The 21,464-nt window shown below is 44.2% G+C and overlaps 1 protein-coding gene across 2 annotated transcripts in view; it reads right to left on the bottom strand.

The window, feature by feature from the left end:
• The window catches only part of RPH3A (rabphilin 3A), a 275,247-nt gene extending 259,364 nt beyond the window's left edge, over positions 1-15,883 (bottom strand). Inside the window, exon 1 of one of the 2 annotated variants that reach the window (XM_013970800.2) lies at positions 15,706-15,883. The gene's annotated coding sequence lies outside the window, so the exon portion shown is untranslated. Of the gene's footprint in view, positions 1-15,350; positions 15,420-15,705 lie in introns of those variants that run through there. The other variant, XM_018061158.1, reaches the window with a different exon arrangement.

Here is a 21,464-nt window from a genome sequence, read left to right as displayed (position 1 = left end):
GTGACGCCCCGGACTGCAGCCCGCCAGGCTCCTCTGTCCATGGGACTTTCCAGGCAAGAATACTGGAGTGGATTGCCATTACCTCCTCCGAGGATCTTCCCAACCCAGGAACTGAACCCGTGCCAACTGTGTCTCCTGCATTGCAGGCAATTCTTTATCCACTGAGCCATCTAGGAAACCCCCAACAGAGTGCTAGGAGCATCTTTTGTTACAGTAGTTGGTCTTAGTCCCCTGTTCTTGACACAAGAGCTTCTAAGACCCTTGGATCTCTGGAGTGCTAAGTGTATTTTTATGCTGATGAGACAACAAGTTGATGGGAGCCCCTAGAGAGTTTCAGGATGGAAGCTGGTTATGGAAAGATCGAGACATAATTAGAGGGTTGGAACTTGCAGCCCCAAACCCCTCCCAACCTCCAGGAAGGGAATAAGGGCTAGAGTTGTCAGTTAATCATCAAAAGCCAATGATTTAATCAATCGTGTCTGTGATGTGGAGTGTGGACTGTGGACTGCGTTAGTCACTCAGCTGCATCCTAATCTTCGTGACCCCACGAACTGTAGCCTGCCAGGCTTCTCTGTCCATGGAATGCTCCAGGATTCTGGAGCGGATTGCCATTCCCTTCTCCAGAGGAACTTCCCAACCCAGGGATCAAACCCTGGTCTCCTGCCTCTTTATTGTTTGAACTACAGGGACGTCTGTGATGGGATCTCCATAAAAACCCTAAACAGTGGGGTTCAGAGAGCTCCCCCTCCCCATGCTAGAAGGGTGGCACACCCCAACTCTACTGGGGCAGACGCCTCTTCAACTGGCTGTTCCATCACCTAGTTGAGGTATATTACAATGGGTACAGTGTTTCACAAAAGGCAACACATATCAATTTCAATTATACAAAGCAGAACTCCTAGAACCAGAGATAAAGGTGGTTGGGCTGGGGTGGGTGTGGGAGTGGGGAATGAGTTATTAGCCAAAGGATATAAAGTTTCAGTTATAAGATAAGTAAGTTCTGGGGATCTAATATATAGCATGATGATTTTAATTAATACTATATTGTCTACTTGAAATTTGCTAAAAGAGTAGATCTTTTATTTAAGAATTTTAATTTTATTTTATTTATTTATATTTTGGCCTCCTGTGAGGCATGTAGGATCTTAGTTCCCTGACCAGGGAACAAACCCACATCGCTGTGGTGGAAGCACAAAGTCTTAGCCACTGGACCACCAGGAAAGTCCCAAGAGTAGATCTAAAGTGTTTTCATTACCAACAACAGCAACAACAAAAAGGTAACTATATGAGTTTATGGATGTGTAATTACTTTGATTGCAATAATCATTTCACAGTGTATACACATATTAAATCATCACATTGTAGACCTTAAAAATCACATTGAACAACCTAAGTATATACAATTTTTACTATACAATGTATACAAAAAACACATTTTTTGTATATACAATGAATATAGAGTATACATAATATATACAAAATATACAATATAACTCAGTAAAGCTAGGTGGAAAATAAAATTCAATTTTTTCTTTAATTTTATGATTTTCTTTCCATATTTCAGAGGCCACTTTTTTTTCAGTGTGCAAATATTGCCACAGGCCTTTGTAAGACTCATAAGCTCCTAGCACTGATATCACAATACCAGATGGATAAACCAGATCTCATCTCAGATACGTGAATAGAAAGTCAACTTTCTCTTATTACACAGACACCATGACTCGCTTTTGTCTTCCTCCATGTTGGCGCTTCTAATGTGTCAAAGCCAACGTGGCGGGCGATATGGAAAGATGCTGGCAGCAGAGCACCAGGAAGACAGAGGGTTAATGGCTGCCCCACCCCCACTCCCCGGAAAAGAGAGGCTAATTGCTAGCATCTAAAACGTCTGATGGGAAGATGTTACACATCTATGTTACCAATTAACCTCACCTCTAAGAAACTGTCATCGCTGCCAATACTATAAAACGACTATCATCCTAATTACAAGGACTGTACAGAGGCCAGGGTTAGGCAAGGAGGTTTCTAGCTTCACCTCCTCCTGGTTAGTTTCCTATTCTGTTTGGCATCCTTGCAACACATTACACTTGGGTTCCACTTCCTCCTTAAAGCTTTCCCCATGTAAATCATTTTTACTGAGCACTTATTATACGCCAGGCACCACACTAAGTACATTCTCCTCCTCCTCCCACCCACTTCACTTATTCATGGCCCCTGGCTGATAAGATCTCTTCAGCTTCCAAACTCGGTTTAGGTTTCTCTATGGAATTCAATTCTGGCCGTGTACTCCCCCAGAGGAGCTGTCTCTCTTGACTCCCACCATCCAAACTCACAAAAGACCAATGTATAAATCAGAGGGCCAGTGTACTGACTGCTGTTGAGACTCAGAAGTGCTTAGGGAAGAAAAGTTCATTTTCTTCACCAGCACATTTTCTTCCTGTTACAAACCTGTACCAGAAAACATAGTATACACTACTGCTGTCCCTCTCACTATCCCTTGCACACTGATGTGACAACTTCTGTCAATACCTATGATTCTTTACCAGGTCTTTCTCTGGCTGCTGAAGCCTGCTAAGCCAGTGTTCAGAATGCATCAGGAGAAGCCCTTCAATGATGACTGGTGTGAGTGAAGGACATGTTCTTCCTCACCCACACAGCTTTGCACACCATGAGGAACTGTGAAGCATGTGCTATACAGCCTCCCAGTTGCCCTCAGCAAGATGCTACTGCTTACTGCCCTTCTCTGTCTCAGTTCCCTGCCCGACTAGTGCTTCGTGGAATCACCTGTCAGATAAACTCCTTGCACTGAAACCCTGTCTCAAGGTCTGCTTTCGGGGGGACCCAGCTTCCCAGGTGGCGCTAGCAGTAAAGAATCCGCCTGCGAAATGCAGGAGATGCAAGAGACATGGGTTTGATCCCTGGGTCGGGAAGATCCCCTGGAGGAGGAAATGGCAACCCACTCCAGTATTCTTGCCTGGAAAATTCCATGGGGAGAGGAGCCTGGTGGGCTACAGTCCATGGGCAAAGAGCCAGACATCACTGAACAACTAAGCACAACTCTGCACAAGCCTCATAACCTTGAGGCCCTGCATTCTAGGCATTTGCCAATGTATAAACAGGCTTTTTTGCTTACTAATCTAGGAACGCTCTTGTGGACAGTTCTGGGCACATACACTGACATGTCTGGAGGCCCTGGACTCAATTCTACAGATCCTCAGTTAACACAGCCTCTCTTCAGAAGACAACCCAATTGATCAGCTTTTTGTGCTTTTAATGACAATCCCCATTCAGGCACCTTCTGACATAGGTGGGAAGGGTTCTAGGCTCTCCTAACTCATCAGTCACACACATACCCCCATCCAGGCTTCCCTGATAGCTCAGTTGGTAAAGAATCTGCCCGCAGTGCAGGAGACCTGAATTTGATCCCTGGGTCAGGAAGATCCCCTGGAGAAGGGAAAGGCTACCCTCTCCAGTATTCCAGCCTAGAGAATTTAGGACCCTGTATAGTCCATAGGGTCACAGAGTCAGACACAACTGAGCAATTTCAAAGCTTTAGGATGGTCATTTACTTTTTTCTTATAACAGATTCTTAAATACTTTAAGAAACAGTCCCATTTTTATAGTAATTAAAACATGACAAATAAAGACCCTCTTGAACACCACCTTTCTCCAGGAATCTCAGTTCCCTTTTCCTCTCCCCTGTAGTCAGTTTGCTATATACATTTCCAGTCTTTTCCTATGAGTTTACACAGATATATTAAGTCATGGAAATATATGGGTGAGGTTAACATAAATGGTTGAACTACTCCAATATCTGAGCAAGCATAGTTGGTTTGCTCAGATATTGCGACAAAGAGGGAAAGAGGAGGGAGAAAGCTGTTGGTGGTCAAACATCAAATACAGACTCCGACTCTTTATTATACTTGATTTATGTCAACTTGGGTAAGCACTTCGCTGCATAAAACACATATCCTCTATATCAATAGACAGTCACTAATCAATTTACCTTCGACTCTGACTTTAGCAGATCATATCAGGTTAAACTTGTTTCTGCTCCTGACTCCACTCCATACGAAAAACTGTTAAGGAAACCAACCTAGTGAGAGATATATCTAAGTTAATCACTCATCTTTTGCTGAGTAATTATTTTATATAGGAACTATTCCAAGAACTTTTGCCTTAGCTAACCCTTTGCCATAAAACAATTCTCTGAATTAATGGTTTTTATTATCCCTATTCTATCGGAGAGGAAACTGACATATAGAGGGGTAAAATGATTTGATTTGTATAGCCAACAAGTGGCAGACATAGGACTCAAAGCCAGGCTGTTCAGATCTAGAGCCCAAGTTCTTAATCACTATGCTGAAATGTGGACTCCTTCAGGAGAGTGGCAAATACATGGTCCCATGTATTTGTGCAACTCCAAGACCACCTAGAATGCAATGTGAATGACATCCTCTAGACTTGTGAAACAAATTGGGTCTTGTGTGCACCTAAGAATGCCTGGCATATAGTAAGTACTCAGTAAACATTGGTGACCTAATTAATAACTTTACATATAACAGTAAAAAACAAAGCAGCATTATATGATCCATGAGGATATAAAAACCAATACAATAAAATCAGCTAAAGAGCTCCAGCTCACACATTGAACATTATCTCAACATTCATGTCAACAGCCGCTGAGGAGAAATTGCCCTCTACTCATTAGAATGAGAGCACCAGGAAGGCCGAAACTGGAAGAATAAATGGATGGATAGGTGGGCGGATGGATGAATGAATGAACGGATGAATGCCTGTGGATTCTTGGATGAATGGTGGGGTATACGGATGGATGAATGACTACATGAATGAATGGATGGATGACAACAGAATAAACAGGTGGGTGGGTAGGTGGATAGGTGACATGAGCAGTTAAAATCATGAACTCTTTAGTTAGACTGCCTGGGTTCATAGCCTAACTCTGTAAATTATTCCAGGAATAAATATGGAATTAAAGAGCCTGGAAAGCAACCCCAAATTAGACTCTGAGAAGGAATAGACTATGTGAATGAAATAATAATCAAACACCAGAGCCAGAAGGAACTGATTTAATCAAACATCTACCTAGTCCTACTGGAAACACTGGGATTCGGAGAGAGAAAACTACTTGTCCAAGATGACACAGTTGATTAGTGGCAGTAAGGACCCAAGTTCAAACTTTCTGACTCTCTTTTATTCAACAAAAATACATTGAGTACCTACTATGCTCCAGGCAGTGTACTAGATGCTGGAGATATCACACTGAGCAAAACAGACACAGGAACTATTCTTAGGGCAGTTAAAGTCCGATGAGAAGTTATGTGGGATAATGCTATATGGGAGGAGTACCAGGATTTGGGGGATCATATAACAGTGAGAAGGCAATGGCACCCCACTCCGGTACTCTTGCCTGGAAAATCCCATGGATGGCAGAGCCTGGTGGGCTGCAGTCCATGGGGTCGCTAAGAGTCAGACACAACTGAGCGACCTCCCTTTCACTTTTCACTTTCATGCATTGGAGAAGGAAATGGCAACCCACTCCGGTGTTCTTGCCTGGAGAATCCCAGAGACGGGGGAGCCTAGTGGGCTTCCATCTATGGGGTCGCACAGAGTTGGAGACGACTGAAGCGACTTAGCAGCAGCATAACAGTGAGAAGCACTCTAACCTGGTGATCAGGGAAGACTTCCTCGAGGAGGCATTATAGTTAATACCTAGAGACAACTGAAAAGATGGATAGGAAGCATTCTGGCAGAACTATGTACTAAATAGCTCTATGACCCTGAGCAAACTACCTAATTTCCCTGGACCTCATTTTCCTCATTTTCAAATGTGGAAAATAAATAACAAAATAGATAGCACTCAATAAATGTTAGTTCTCAACCACCTGAGAAGTTCCCTTGCTCATTATTTCTAATAGAGAATGTATCAGTCAGCTTAGGCTAGGTTATGCTGCAGTAACAAATACACTAAAACCGCAGTGCTTTAGTACAATAAAAATTTACTCTCCCCTAGCACAGAGTCTGCTATGGTTCCAGGTAACTCAGAAATCCAGGTGAAAATAGTACTCTGATTCCACATTTTCAACATGAGGCCTTCACAATTCACACAGCAGGAAAAAAGTACCCAGAGTACTCATAACCATTCCTATGCCTAAGCCTGGAGGTGACTCACACTCTCTGCTCATAGACCATCAGCCAGAACTAGTCTCAAGGCTCCACTTAAGTGCAAAGGGACCAAGAATGCAGCCGAGAACATGGGCTGTCTGATGAGCATTACTGTCTCTGCCACAGTGGGGATACACACAAGGACATAATTACAATTCCGATATGTTGCCAGCAAGGGTCTAACTGTGGATGGGCTGGCCAAGGCTCCTGAATTAAGACTTCAGAAGTCAGCAGACACATGTATAAAACCACAGAGAAAAAAGAAATAAATGACTGTCCATCACAGAACTGTTCTCAAAACCAGGGTAGGAGTCTTGAGAGTTATCCATCCCTGTAGCCTGGCCGCAACCAAGCAATGATTTCATTTCTAAGCACAAATCACTAAAACACAATGCAGAGCACAGAAATTCAGCCACACAATTCCCACAACACCTGTAAAAACAGCCTGACATGGCACAATGCCCAGGATTTATTTACTGGGTCCTGCTCTGAGTAAAAAGCTCAGCATATCATGGCCTGTGCCTAACCAGTACCTGGGTTCAGCTCAGATCCAATAAGAATCAACAGAGGTCTCAAAGGAGAAAGATGGCCTCACAGAACTGGGACCAATAGGAGACACTGACCGACTTAAAGGGGCAGTTGCTCCTCAATACCACCTAAGCATTACTACTTGGGATTATTTTTAAATTTCTAAGAGAAGCTGGAGATCTGGATTTTTCTGTGAGATCTCTTTGATTTTTGTAAAGTGGGAATTAAATAAAGTTATTAAAAATATTCTTCAAGTTGAACAAAACACATCTGCTGTCCGGATTCATCCAGTGGGGCTGCAATGGAACAGGCCTGCTGTGAAGCCAGACTTCAATTCTCTCTATTCAGACTCTGAAAAAAATGTAGCCTGGAGCCTTCAGAAAATGAGTCATCCCACCATCAGTAGCGTTAAAAGAGAAAAGCTGCCATCAACCAGTATGACACCAGTTAGGGAGTGGTTATGTAAATTAAGTTGCCCAGTGAAATATTATGTACCCATTAAAGATGTTGTTCATGAAGACAGGAAGGACAGACAGACATGCATAGGTAGGAAATGCTAACAGAAAAGCATATAAACCTGTTATTATGTACAATGAAAATAATCTGCATATCAAAATTGTATAGCAAAAAAAGATGAAAAGAAATGCACCAAAATGTTCATGGCAGTTCTTTGGGTGTTAGAATTATGGAGAGTTTTCATTTGTTCTTTTTATTTCTCCTCAAATCATTTAATGAGTTTGTCCTTTTCATAACAGGAGGGAAATACATATTAAAAATTAAGCATTTGTTGGTGTGTGCATGAAAGAATTTTAGACCTCGGAAAAAATGTTAGAGGTCATCAAGTTCAAAACTTCTGACTTAACAGAAGAGGAAATTGAAGCCCAGAGAGGTTGAATAACTTTCCCATGGTCACACAGCAGCAAAGCCAGAATTAAACTCAGCTATCTTGATGTCAGTCTGGGTTCAGGTATAGCAGGCTACTGACCCAGACATAACATAGAGGAAAGGAAAATTAAAAAGGAAAAGGAAGGCAGGAGGAAGGGAGGGGGGGAGGAAAAATCTTAAAACTTCCCAAGCTACCTATCTTTTTTCCTAAACATTTCACATTATCTCTAGACCTGCCCGTTTCCCTAAAGGCTGACGATCTTAATTTTGCCAAGACTCTGCAAAACATTTCCTCTCTGTAATATTCCCCAAGGGAGGAAAACTTGCAGGAAGTAACCAAAGAACAATTTTTACCTTCTAACTTAATTACTGCTACTTTCTTCTATTAGGGAGCTCACCAAGAACTGAGATTTAAATGTTCCCCCCTCTAAGCTGGTGTGTAATGAGTGGACACAGAATTAAGAAAAGTTAATTTTGAATGTCAGTGTAATTCCTGTGGGAGAATACACTTCTATAATTTACCTCCCTGATCCATTAGTGCTTTGCCAGTTTTAGGAATTTAATATTTTAGTCACATCTCACATCTTGCAAACCACTCTGCACAAATTTGCTAATAAAAAGACTATTTTGCTAAAAGTTAGCAAGCCAGCTAACTTCCCCCTGCCGCTGTGATATACAAAATACAAAAATTATGTTAGCTAAGCCCTGGATTAGGGCTTCCCTGATAGCTCAGTTGGTAAAGAATCCGCCTGCAATGCAGGTGACCCTGGTTCGATTCCCAAGTCTGGAAGACCCCCTGGAGAAGGGATATCCCCTGGAAATGGGATAGCCATGAAATTAAAAGAGGCTTACTCCTTGAAAGAAAAGCTATGACCAACCTAGACAGCATGTTAAAAAGCAGGGACATTATTTTTCCAACAAAGGTCCATCTAGTCAAAGCTATGGTTCTTCTAGTGGTCATGTATGGATGTGAGAGTTGGACTATAAAGAAAGCTGAGCGCCGAAGAATTGATGCTTTTGAACTGTGGTGTTGGAGAAGACCCTTGAATGTCCCTTGGACTGCAAGGAGATCCAACCAGTCTATCCTAAAGGAAATCAGTCCTGAATACCCATTGGAAGGACTGATACTAAAGCTGAAACTGCAATATTTCGACCACCTGATGTGAAGAACTGATTCATTGGGAAAGACCCTGATGCTGGGAAAGATGGAAGGCAGGAGGAAAAAGTGATGACAGAGGATGAGATGGTGACGTGGCATCACTGACTCAGTGGACATGAGTTTGAGCAAGCTCCAGGAGTTGGTGATGGACAGGGAAGCCTAGCTTACCATAGTCCATGGTGGGAGTCACAAAGAGTGGAAACGACTGAGCGACTGAACTGAACTGAAGCCCTTGATTAAAATAGCCTCATATGGAGGGGACTCTTCCTAAAGTCATAGCTCGTTGAAAAAAGCTGGGGGGGGGGTCGCTAATAGGAAAGATGGGGTATTAGGGATGGGGTAAGGAAGCCAGGGGAGACAGAAAGAGGCAGAGAGATACCCTGGTGGTCCAGTGGTTAGGACTAGATGCTTTCAGTGCTGGGGCCATGGGTTTGATCCCTAGTAGGGGAACTAAGATCCCACAGGTTGTAGGGTGTGGTCAAAAAAAAGAGGACAGACAGAAAGAGTCCAATATAAAGTTCATAGAGAGAAACAGAGAGATAAGCAGAGAAAGACAGACAAAAAGAGTGAGACACAGGCAGACAAAGATATATAGACACAAAGAGAGGTTGAGAGGCAGACAGACAGAGGCAGAGACAGGAGACAAAGAAACTGACAGAGAGCAATGGAGTAAGAGGGGAAGTGAGAAGTGGGTGCCGATCTTCCTTCAACCTTAAAGTCCTCATCACGTCATCATCATCACAGCAGCAAACCATAATCACTCTGTCACCCGGGTTCAGGGTGTCCAGTGAGATTGAGAGCAAAGTCAAAATAAAATGGGTTGTTAGGATCCCAGGCAAGACAGGAGGAGAAGGACCGACACAGCTTTCCGGCAGAAAGTTAGACTCCCAGGACCCTGAGCCTTGGACGTGGAGGCAAGTCTTCCGGTGCTTTCTAGGAAAGCTGGTCCCCAAAGCATCCATTTTCTGCCCCTTGCCCAGAGAGTACTAACAGGGAATGAGGGTGAAGCTTCATGTGGCTCTGAAGCACTTCCTATTACACGGACTAATGCCTGCAGGCCAGGGAAATGCCAGGCTCAAAACCTGTGTGCTCTTTCTCTCCACTGTGACCTGAATGCATCACACATGTTCATCAGCACAAACTAAAGCTTTTTTGTCCCCCAGACTTCACTGGTCTTCACAAACTTGAAATCTGCCCTAGATTTTTCTCTTTCAGCTGATATTTACACAGGAAAAAAAAAATAGCGATAATAATATTAGCAGGCAGGTTTTGACCACTGATTGTGTGGCAGGCATTGGGCCACACTTTACAAGAATTATGTCATGTCGTGCTCACCACAAAACTCTTTACGTCTTAGTAACAGTATTTTTTAGGTAAGAAAAGTGTGACTCAGTTATGTTTTGTTTAAGAGCACACTGCTAATGGGCCAGGTAGAAAAAATTTGAACCCATGAACCAGCTCTTCACCACACTGCCTCTAAGTCTCTGCTGTGAAGGTTCATTCAGTTAAAGAATGCAGTTCCAGGGAATTACCTGATGGTTCAGTGGTTAGGACTCTGCACTTCCGCTGCAGGGGAGCATGGATATGATCCCTGGTCCAAAAACTAACTTCCCACAAGCCACACAGCCAGAAAAATAAAAAAAGAATATGATTCCAAGTACCCAAGAAAATGGTTCCTGAAATTGCCATGCTCCCTTCCTCAACAGGGCTTTGCATAAGTAATTTAATTAATAAATTACTTATTAAAAGAGTGAATGAAATAACTAGAAATATATGTTAAAATCAAAATTAGAAGTATGAAGATGGGGAAATGCTGTAAGAATCAGCTAAGGGGGTTGAAAGTAGTTGCCTCTAAGGATGGACTAGGAAAGAAGTGGGAAATATGATTATTCTGTTATAAATACGTGATAATTGACTTCTCAGCTATATGGATGTATTATACCAATACAGTTAAATCATAAAAATTAAAAGCAATGACTTTACTGGAATTTTTTAAAATATAAGAAGAAAGATGAAAGGGAAGGAGAGAGGAGTTTTTCAAATGGGAAGAGAATGGAGTGGTGAGGGAGGGGAGGATGTCGGGGAAGACACAACCCAGAGAGCAATCCTGGGTTCAAAGGGTCTGGGCTTGAGCTTAGTCACTCAGCTGTGTCCGACTCTTTGAGACCCCATGGACTGCAGCCCATCAGGCTTCTCTGTCCATGGGATTTTTCAGGCTAGAATATTGGAGTGGGTTGCCATTCCCTCCTCCAGGGGATCTTCCCAACCCAGGGATCAACCCATGACTCCTGCATCTCCCGCACTGCAGGCAGATTCTTTACTGCTGAGCCAACAGGGAAGCCCTGGGTACCCACAATCTAATTCTCAGAATGAGGAGTCACGGCCAACCTTGAGCTACACTGTGGAATGGAAGGAGGCCTCTATGAAACTGTATACAAAATGAAGTCACATGTGAATTTCCCAGGTTCAATAAGCTTCTCTTTAAAAGAAACCATGGAACCATGCAGGCATATCAGCCACTCACACTTTAGTCTGAACTAGCCACTTTCTGACAGCTAGGAGTTGCAAACTCAACTGCTTACAGGGTTCAGGCATAAAATGTCCAGATTATCAAAGGAAGCTGTGATGAAAGGTTCGGTTCAGTTCAGTTCAGTTCAGTTAGGAACTAGTAAATAAACAAGGTAAAAAAAATTTTTATATGTTTTTAAAAATGGAAAGAGTTCATGTAAAGTTCTAAATTTCTGACTCTGTCCACCAAAATACAGTAACGCTGAGCCTGTAGTTTCTCATGGTAATGATCGCCCAGAGCTGAGTTGCAGCTGCTCCCTGTATAACAGGGAAGAGCAAATCTGACTTGATAGTGGCTCTACTGGCTATTTCTTTAACCCCTGTATTCTATTGCTTTTGCTACAGATTAAGAATGTTGCCTATAGCCCAAAATATACTGGATAGCCCATTTCCAAGGCTCTGTCCTTTAAAGGTATAACAAATTTCCATCATATAGAGATAAAAAAACTGCAAAACAGTAACATTGTTCATGTTGGAAGTTTACAGGAATATGGTGACCTGACCTATATGGACAGCTGCATAAACAAAGGATTCTCACAGGGTGAAGTTTGCAATAATCAACCACTCGCCTTTGAGCATAGAAGCAGCCTGAATGCTAACTTGGGTAAGATGTTGTTGTTGTTTTTCCCTCTAGGAAGAATTTTATTGTCAAGTAATTCCCTTAGGGAACAAAGCCTTCTGAGAAGTCTGAAGCACACTTCCCCTTTCCTTCTGTGATTTAAGATGGTTCTTTGGGACACTAGACTACCATCTTCTTGGTCTGCTGGCTTTCCAAATAAAGTCACTATTCCTTTTGCCCCAACAACTCATCTGCCAATTTATTGGCCTATCATGCAAGAAGCACTATGAGCTTGAACTCACTAACATCTACAGATGGAGCATGTACTCTCCAACTCATCACATCCTACCACTCTTGTATTTTCCTGGCCCATCCTACTTTACTTGTTGACATTTTATGCCTGAACCCTGTAAGCAGTTGAGTTTGCAACTCCTAGCTGTCAGAAAGTGGCTAGTTCAGACTAAAGTGTGAGTGGCTGATATGCCTGCATGGTTCCATGGTTTCTTTTAAAGAGAAGTTTATTGAACCCATCAAAACTCTTAATGATGAAATTCATAGGCCATCTATTTGAGTCCCTCAGACCATGTTTATACATCTCACTTTTTCTCGCATTCAGATTAGACCAACAGAAATCCAGCTCCAAGCATTCTCCCTCCAAAAAACTTCTGTAGACCTTCCCAGATTTCTCCACAATCTATTGTTATTGTTAATTTAGTTTGGATTGGCTGATTTTGGCTTGTTTGATTTTGGAGTCTTTGATTGGGTAGTTGGTTTTTTGTTGTTGTTGTTTCTGTTTTCCATGGGGTTTTTTCGGTTTGGTTTTTGCTATTTTAAGACAAATTACTAGCTGCTGGCAGTCATAATTTTGCCTGTCGAAAGAATCTTGGCCTCCAAGAAAATGGGGAATCAGTAGCTCCCTTTGATTGACACATACTTTTGAAAGCTTCTGTTTGCTTCCCTAGCTCTGAGGTAACTATCGAAGACAGTCATTATTGCTGGGGCCACACTGAGAAAAGCCCTGTTACCTTTCCATAACAAAATGCTGCGCACTTTGAAACTGTCTCATGCTGGGCCCATTTTCCTAACTGTTTGGCACCTGCAAAGGGACAAGATGACTTTGAATTGAGGGGTAGTGGTGAGAAAAACAAAGGGGAGCAAAGTCAAAGACTGTGATGTTCTTTATATCAGAAGTGTGCAAACAGTGACTTCCATTGCAACTCAAAAGGAGAGATTGATTCCTTGCCTGAGGCTGGTGTCTAAGAGACTGAATCTCTACTTCACTTGAGTCAATTACATTTGATTCAGTATTTCCTGAGCATCATTATGTGAAATGCAGTATGTCTGACTTATGAGGATGCAAAGATGAGGAAGACAGAGCCACAGTTCTCACGGAACTTGCAGTCTAATAGGAGAGATCAGACAAAAACTCTAAGAATGATAAATAAATAAATACAGTTTCCAATTACATAATCTTTCTATTCTTTCCTAACAAACATTTATTCCCACTATTCTTGGTAACCACTACCATGTTCCCAATTTCAAGCTATTTGGTCCAGGAGAGCCCCCTGAGAGAAAGATAATTTCAACTATACTAGATGAGCCCCTGGATCAAGCCATACCTGAAACTTTCCCCCTTAGTCTTTTCTGAGCCTTCAAGCTGTAAAATCCCCGTTTGTTTTGCATAAGTTATCTTTTTAACTGAAAGAATCCAGACTAATAAAAACATATACAAATACTCTTACTTATATTATCTCATTTCATCTTCAAAGCAATTCTGTAAGATTTACAAGAAGGAACTGTTCAGGGACCTGTAAAGGGATAAGACTGGTGTGAACAATGCCGGTTCTATTATGTAACCTAATCAAACCTTCCTAAAGGAAATACTTAGTCTACCAAATTATCTTGGGCCAGACCAGAGCTTTAGGGTATCAAAGGCATGAAATTCAACTCTAAGATCAATAGAAGATCATGAATCTGGAGACATGAAGAACTATCTGGAAGGAGACTAATATAACTTGTCCAGGCAAAAAAGGCCTAGAGCAGTGTCTCTCAAACTTTGATATGTATATAGATCAACTGGGGATCTCATTAAAATCCAGGGTCTAATTCAGTAGGTCTAAGATGGGGCCTGAGATTCAACATTTATAACCAGCTTCCAAAAAATACTGATACAGATGCTGCTGAACCAGGACCACACTTTGAAGAGCCAGGGCTCAGATCAGGGCAGTGACCACCCAGACATGTTTAGGACAGAGGTAGCTACTGAACATGTTTTATTTGGCTCACACAGTAATTAAAAAAAAAAAAGTTACTATATCAGTTTCTCTGTTTGTGTGTTTGAAACTTTTCATTATAAAAAGTGTTTTAAAATTTAAGTCAATTGTCAAAATCTAAAGATGACTTTACAAAAATGTCCCACTTTCTTCTTCTCAAGAAATCAGATGATCTGGCCACACTGGGCTCACAATCCTGCCTGGAAACATGAATCTCTCTGGTGGGGCTCCAAGTTGATTCCACAGTCTATCTGCTCAACACAATGGTTCAAAGTCTGGAACCTGGACCCACCCTGCCCATCTGGTCCTGACCTGGTACTTCTTACCTACGTGATTTTGGGCAAGTAACTTTCACCAGCTTTCCTATCTGTGAAATGGGAATGATAACAAGTAGCAACCTTGAGGTAGGGTGAGGATTAAGTAAATGGATATGTGTAAAGCTCTCCAGAGAGTGCCTGGTATCCAGCTGGCACCAGGTAAGGCTTGGTATCATTATTTATCTCCTGGTCCTTGTATGCACCTGAGTTTGCCATCCCTGGTTTAGAAGATGAAATTTCAAGAACATTGTCAGTGGGTGAGGCCAGGAAGACCCCCTCTGAGTATGGAAACCACTATCCCTGGGGTGAGAAGTGAAGACCAGGGTAACAACCTGATACACACAGGCTGATGTTCACTGGCCCTTAAGAGTCCAGATAACAGCACTTTCTGCATCTCCCCTCTTCCTCTCCCTCTGAAAGACCGCTGACTAAGGCCCAAGGAGGGAGAAGTGTCCCAGTTGATGCCAGGCAACCCCCGGGACCTATGGAGAAGGCGTGCACCCAACACAGGAGGCTACCGAGGCCAGGTGTCAACCCCCTGCCCACCTGGGGCACCGCTGGAGACACAGGCCACTGAGCCCCAGGGACCAGTTGCTGGCGACCACCTGTTTTCCGCGCGCAGACGCTGCCACTAGCACACCCTTTGGGGACCCGCCCCCCAAATTCGGGTCGGATCCCGCCGTCCAATACCGTAGTCGCCCCACCCTCAGTTCTAGCGCATCCTCCAGCTCCAGCTGGCCCCGAGGACATCGTCCTGCGTTCCCCTCCCCACCCCAAATAACACCCCACTATCCCGGACTCAGCGCTCGAGGAGGTAGGACCTGCGGTGACCAGTCCCCTCCCCCTGACCAAACCCCTTCCCCGCCAGCCCACCTTACCCTCCCGCAGCGACGGAGAGCCCGCGTCTCTCGTCCTCCTCCTCCAGCCGTGTCGCCTCTGCCACCGCCGCCGCCACCGCTGCAAAGCCACCTGCGCGTGACCCTCGATCACCAACACCCTCCCCCACCAACCCCCCACGTACACACCCGCGTTTGCGCTCAGACCTTAGATGTGGAGCAGTGCACGAGGGGAAGCTCAGAAAGGGTTAAGGAGCCAAGCTCAAAGATCAGGAAGACCACCTCCCTCCTCCATCCCCTCTCCACCACCGCCTATAAGTTGTCTCTGCAGTTGGGCTTCTTGGCTGGCAGAATCCATTCACCCACTCCGCCTTCCTCCATTCAGTCAGTCACTCACGTTGCTTGTCCCCAGATACACAGTGGTCTACCGCCACTCGTGGAAGGCAGGCGGGGAAGCCGGGAGGCACGGGGCGGGGGGGTCACTTGCTGTCCCTCTAAGGAGCATTTTCTCCCCCTCCTAAATATCCTCAAAGAGAAAACCAGGAAAGGTGGGGTTGGGCTGGAGTGGAGGAGTCAACTTTCATTTTCACTCTCAAAAGGAACTGCTGGCTAGAATGAGCAAGATTTTTAATCAGTGACTTAAAGGGTGCCTAAGATGGACTTTCAGCCAGTTTATTTAACCCCTCTGGGACCAAACGAAGTAGAGTGGATGTTGGAAGTATTATTAAATGCATTGTCCTATGTAAGTCTTAATAGTGTCTGGCACACAGTGGGCACTTAATCATGGTAGCTATTATTATTGCCCACTGCATTCAGCAAGACACCTATTCCCAAAGCTGGAATGGAAGAGAACATCTTGCTAGTGAGGAAATCATCTCATTCTCTTCCTCTTTAAGCCAAGTGATATAAACCAGAGGAGTGTGGCCAAGGGTGGCCTGCAAAATACGTTCTGCTTGGTTTAGTCGTTTTTTTTTTTTAAAGAGAACTAATCACCATCACTTACAAACTGAGACACTGATCCTGAAACTGATGCTCCAGTACTTCGGCCACCTGCTGCAAAGAGCCAACTCATTAGAAAAGGCCCTGCTGCTGGGAAAGATTGAAGGCAGAAGGAGAAGGGGACAACAGAGGACGAGATGGTTGGATGGAGTCACTGACTCGATGGACATGAGTTTGAGCAAGCTCAGGGAGACGGTAAAGGACAGGGAAGCCTGGCATGCTGCAGTCCATGGCATTGCAAAGAGTCAGACATGACTGAGCGACTGAAAAACAGCAACAACAAACTGAGAGGGCACATAAATATGGGGATTTTCAGTACCTCTTTGATAAATAGAAGCTTTGGGCCTTCTAACCCCCCTTTCCTGAAGGCAGGAAGTTCAAGGGCAGTGGGTCCTTTAAACAAGTGTCTTTTCCAGCATTTCTTTTTAATTTTTTTTTGGTCACACCATGTGGTATGTGGGATCCTAGTTCCCCGACCAAGAATCAAACCTGTGCCCCCTGCATGAAGCATGGCATCTTAACCACTGGACCACCAGGGAAGTCATGGGTGTTTCTTCTGATTAGTCACTTTCCACTAGGCCCACTTTCCTCGTTTACAGGGTCTTCTTGGCCCCTGTGAACCTTTATATTAATTTATTTGGCTTCATCAGATATTCATTGTGGCTTACAGGATCTTCGTTGGGCTTATTCTGGCTATTTACAGGGCAGGCTAGAGCCTGACTAGTGTCAGGAGTTAGCTCCCCTCCCTTCTCCCGGAGCGTGTTTCAACCAATGACTGGCCAAAGGTGGGGGTGGAGGATAAGCATCAGATCTCAGATCCCTCACTCCTTGGTGGACGATACATTGAATGTGGATTTGGGCTCTGGTGCCCCAGTGGCAGTCTGCTCGAGATGCATCTGTGTTTGCTTCCTTCCTTTCTTTCCCCTCTCCTCCACTGATGCTTCCTGAGGTCGCCTCCCCCAGTAATTGATTTGTACTCACATGTTTGTCTCAGGGTCAGCTCTTGAAGGTGGAGAAGGAAATGGCAACCCACTCCAGTACTCTTGCCTGGAAAATCTCATGGATAGAACAGCCTGGTAGTCTACAGTCCATGGGGTCGCAAAGAGTCGGACACGACTGAGCGACTTCACTTCACATCACTTCAGCTGTTGAAGGAGGTCATCAAGAGGATGTGACTACTGTTTGGCCCTTGAGGTGGCCCTGGGCAATCAGAGGCTCTTCACCTCCCCTCTTCTGATCTAGCCATGTACCTTCTGCCCACTGTTCCTGCAGTGAGAAGCATTTTCCAGGACAGCCTTGGGAGAGTAAGGTGCAGTTGAGACCATCTGGATGGTATATGTAATCAAGCCCAATTATGGCATCTCTGTAAACTTTTCAGACTGGCAGGCCAGTGTGGAGATATCCCCGTCTTGTGTTGGCCCAAGACCAGCCTCGGAAGTAAGTTCCCTTACTTACTGAAACTGCCATCTGCCAGCTGGTGTGGCTGCCCCTTTCTCTGGTCTCTCCCTGCTCTGTGTGTGAACCAATCTCTGCTGGGGAGGAGCACGAATGAGGACGCTGCACACTGTGCTTAACATACCACCCCAGAGCCCTCTCGGGCCCACATCGAAGACATGGCCTGGCCCCTGCTGTGGCCTACTCCAGTGTTTCAGTGAGCCAGGCTTTCACCTCCTCAGACACGCTGAAAGGTGGCCTCAGGGCCTTTCTACAGGCCCTCTCTCCTTTTCACTTGTGGGCCATTTCCCCAGAAGAGCTTTCACTCATCATCCTAAATTCAGCACCCCTCTGTCTGCTCCGGGTTATTTTCATCCGCACCTGTATCACCACTTGGAATGACGTATTTGTCCTCCCTTCCCAAATTGTTAGCCTCTTTGAGGATAACTATGTCTGGCTTATTCACCATTGTAAACCCAAAGCCCGCTTCACAGAGGTGCTCAATACATATTTATTAAACAAATGAACAAAGTGTGATTATCATTATGCCCATTTCACAGAAGAGTAAGTTGATGTTCAGAGTGATTGAATCATTTGTTCAAGTTAACACATTTGGAAAGTGAAGGTCTGGATTTAAACCTGGCTCAGGAAAATGTCTGCTGAGTCATACGGTGTCTCTTTAACTTTATAGGAGACAGCAAACTATTTTCCAAAGTTGTTGTGCCATTTTGCATTGCCACCAGCAACATATGAAAGTTCTAGATGCTCCATATTTTTGTCAATATTCGATGTTGTCAGCTTTATTAATTTTAACCATTCTGCTGGGAGTGTTAATTTATCTCATTGTGGCTTTAATTTTGCATTTCCCAAGATCCCCTGGAGAAGGAAATGGCAACCCACTCCAGTACTCTTGCCTGGAAAATCCCATGGATGAAGGAGCCTCGTAGGCTACAGTCCATGGGGTCACAAAGAGTCGGACACGACTGAGCTACAACACGTTTGTTTGGTTGGTTGTTTGTTCTTGACATTTCAATCATACAGGACATGTCTGGGTGCCTCTACTCCCCCGGTGCCAATGATTAATACAGGCCTCCCAGGTGGCGCTAGTGGTAAAGAATCCGCCTGCCAATGCAGGAGATGCAAGAGACGCAGGTTCAATCCCTGGATTGGGAAGATCCCGTGGAGAAGGAAATGGCAACCCGCTCCAGTTTTCTTGCCTGAAAATTCCATGGACGGGGAGCCTGGTGGGCTACAGTCTGTGGGGGTCGCAGAGAGTCAGACATGACAGAACACACAGCACAATAATTAATAACACTGAACATCTTTTCATGGGCTTATTAGCCATTTGTATATCTTCTTTTGTGAAATATCTTTTTCATTTCACAAAATAAAATAAAGATGGGAAGATAATGACCCAATCATGGAACAGGGTAGAAGCAAAGTATGAGATGGGAAAGAAGAAACCAGGTCAACTTGGCAGGTGGGAAGACAGAGTGGAGTTGTGAAATTAAAACGTTAGAAGTTGGAGAGGGAAAAGGTAAGGACTATTACATCAGGAAGATTTGCCCACTGCTTGTATCTCCAACACAGACCTTGCCTGCCAGGTAGTAAGTACCCACTAAATATTTGCTGAATGAATAATAGCAGCCTTATGATATTTTTACTATTTGTCCCATGACTGCCCTCCCTTCCCTCCACCTTCTTTCCTTCAATATTAGAGAGTATATTCACATCCTAGGGAACTGACTGGAGGCTTGAGTAGGGTGGCAGGATGAGTTAGGGGCAAGTACTCTGGGCTGAATACTGCATCCTCCCCAAATTCATATATTGAAATCTTAATCCAAGATGTGATGGTATTTGGAGGTGGGGATGTGGGCCTTACGGAGGCGATTATGTTAGTGGGGCCATCGTGACAGGATTAGTGTCCTTACAAGCAGAGGGGGAGACAGGAGATCTCTCACTTTCCTTCTCTCTCTCAGCAAACACCCAGGAAAGCCCACAAGAGGACAGAAGCTGGGACAGAGCCCTCAAGAAGAACTCCACCATGCTAGGACTTCCCTGGCGGTCCAGTGGTTAAGACTCCAAGCTTTCACTGCAGGGGGTGTGAGTTCAATCCCTGGTTGGGGAACTAAGATCCTACATGGCCCCGCAGCACAGCCAAAAAAAAAAAAAGGAATTCCACCGTTCTGGCACCTTGATCTCAGGCTTCCAGCCTCCATAATTATGAGAAATAAATGTTATTTAAGCAGCCTAGAGAGCTGAAGAATTCAGAAGGCATGGATTTGTCCTCCAGGAAATCACAGTCCTATTCACCTCCAAGAACGAAGGTAATGGCTGTAAAAAGACCTGGATCAAGAGACAGTGCTATCTATCTATAAAGTGGAATATTATTCAATCATAAAAAGGAAGGAAGCACTGATTCACGGTGCAACATGGATGAGTCTTGAAAATATTATGCTCACTGAAAGAAGCCAGTCACACAAAAAAAGAACACATATTGTAAGATCCCATTTTTATGAAATGTCCAGAATACGTAAATCCATCAAGACAGAAAGATGAGTGGTTGCCAGAGGGTAGGAGGAGAAAAGGGCATGGAAAGTGACTGTTAACTGGGTACACATTTCCTTTTTGGGTGATAAAAAGGTTTTAGAACTAGATAGTGACGATGGTTGCACAACACTGTGAATGTCACTGACTTGAACCTTTTAAAATGGTTAATTTTATGCAAGATCAATTAAAAAAAAAAGACCTGTGAACATAAAAATGGGAATTTTTCTGAAAAATCCCTCATAGGGATTATTCTAGCTAATGCCAGAGACTTTGCTGCTGGTGCCTAGTTCCATGTTACATGTGGGGCTGCCACACTGCCCAGTTCCAGGGGCGCGATTTACATGGTATTCATTCTATAGGAGTGACGCCCCCTAGAGTTGTGAGACATGGCAGCTCCACCTTTAGGGTCAGAAACAGATCCGACTGGCTGGAATGCCACTGCCTCCCCAAGTTTGTGTTTTTCTCCTCTCCCCCAAAAGGCTCAGGGACGTGGCTCTGACAATCCTGACTCCAATTAGAAAAGCAGCATTAGAGGCGGGATCACAGGTGCCTGCAGGTGGCTGGTGAGAGTCCCCAGACAGCCCTGGAAGGATGGCTTCTTCACTCTTTACAGAAACTCTATCCCAGGGTTGTTAGGCTGGTTCAAAGGGCAGAGTGAGGAGTGCTTGGTAATTGCATTGAGCTGGGCAGCTTGCTTCCCAATTACTGGGCATCTGAAGTTATTTGATGCAGGAAAAGTGTCTGCACTGCTGAACTTCCTCTAAGCTGCTGTGGGAACAGCGAGAGCGCACCAGCTCCATGCTGAGATGGACCAGATGCCAAGCAGAGAAGCCTATTTTGGTGTTAGCCACTCCTTCCAGCGCACAGCTGGGCCAAGATGGGCACTTAAAAATAATCATCCTTATCAAAATATCATTGACATGCCATAACACTAAAAAAAGAACTTTATGGAGGTATGATTTCCGTACAACAATGCACCCATTAAGTAGACAGTTTGGTGCATTTTGGGGCTACCCTGGTGGCTCAGCAGTAAAGAATACTCCTACAGCGCAGGAGATAGCCTGCAATGCAGGAGACAAGGGTTCAATCCCTGGGTATCTGCATAACCACCACTCCAGTAAAGATACAGAAACCTTCCATCACCCCAGAAACTTTCCTCATATTCCTTTGCCC

The sequence above is a fragment of the Capra hircus genome, chromosome 17, assembly GCF_001704415.2.
Source record: "Capra hircus breed San Clemente chromosome 17, ASM170441v1, whole genome shotgun sequence".
Lineage (NCBI taxonomy): Eukaryota > Metazoa > Chordata > Mammalia > Artiodactyla > Bovidae > Capra > Capra hircus.
This window is presented reverse-complemented; position numbering and strand designations above follow the sequence as displayed.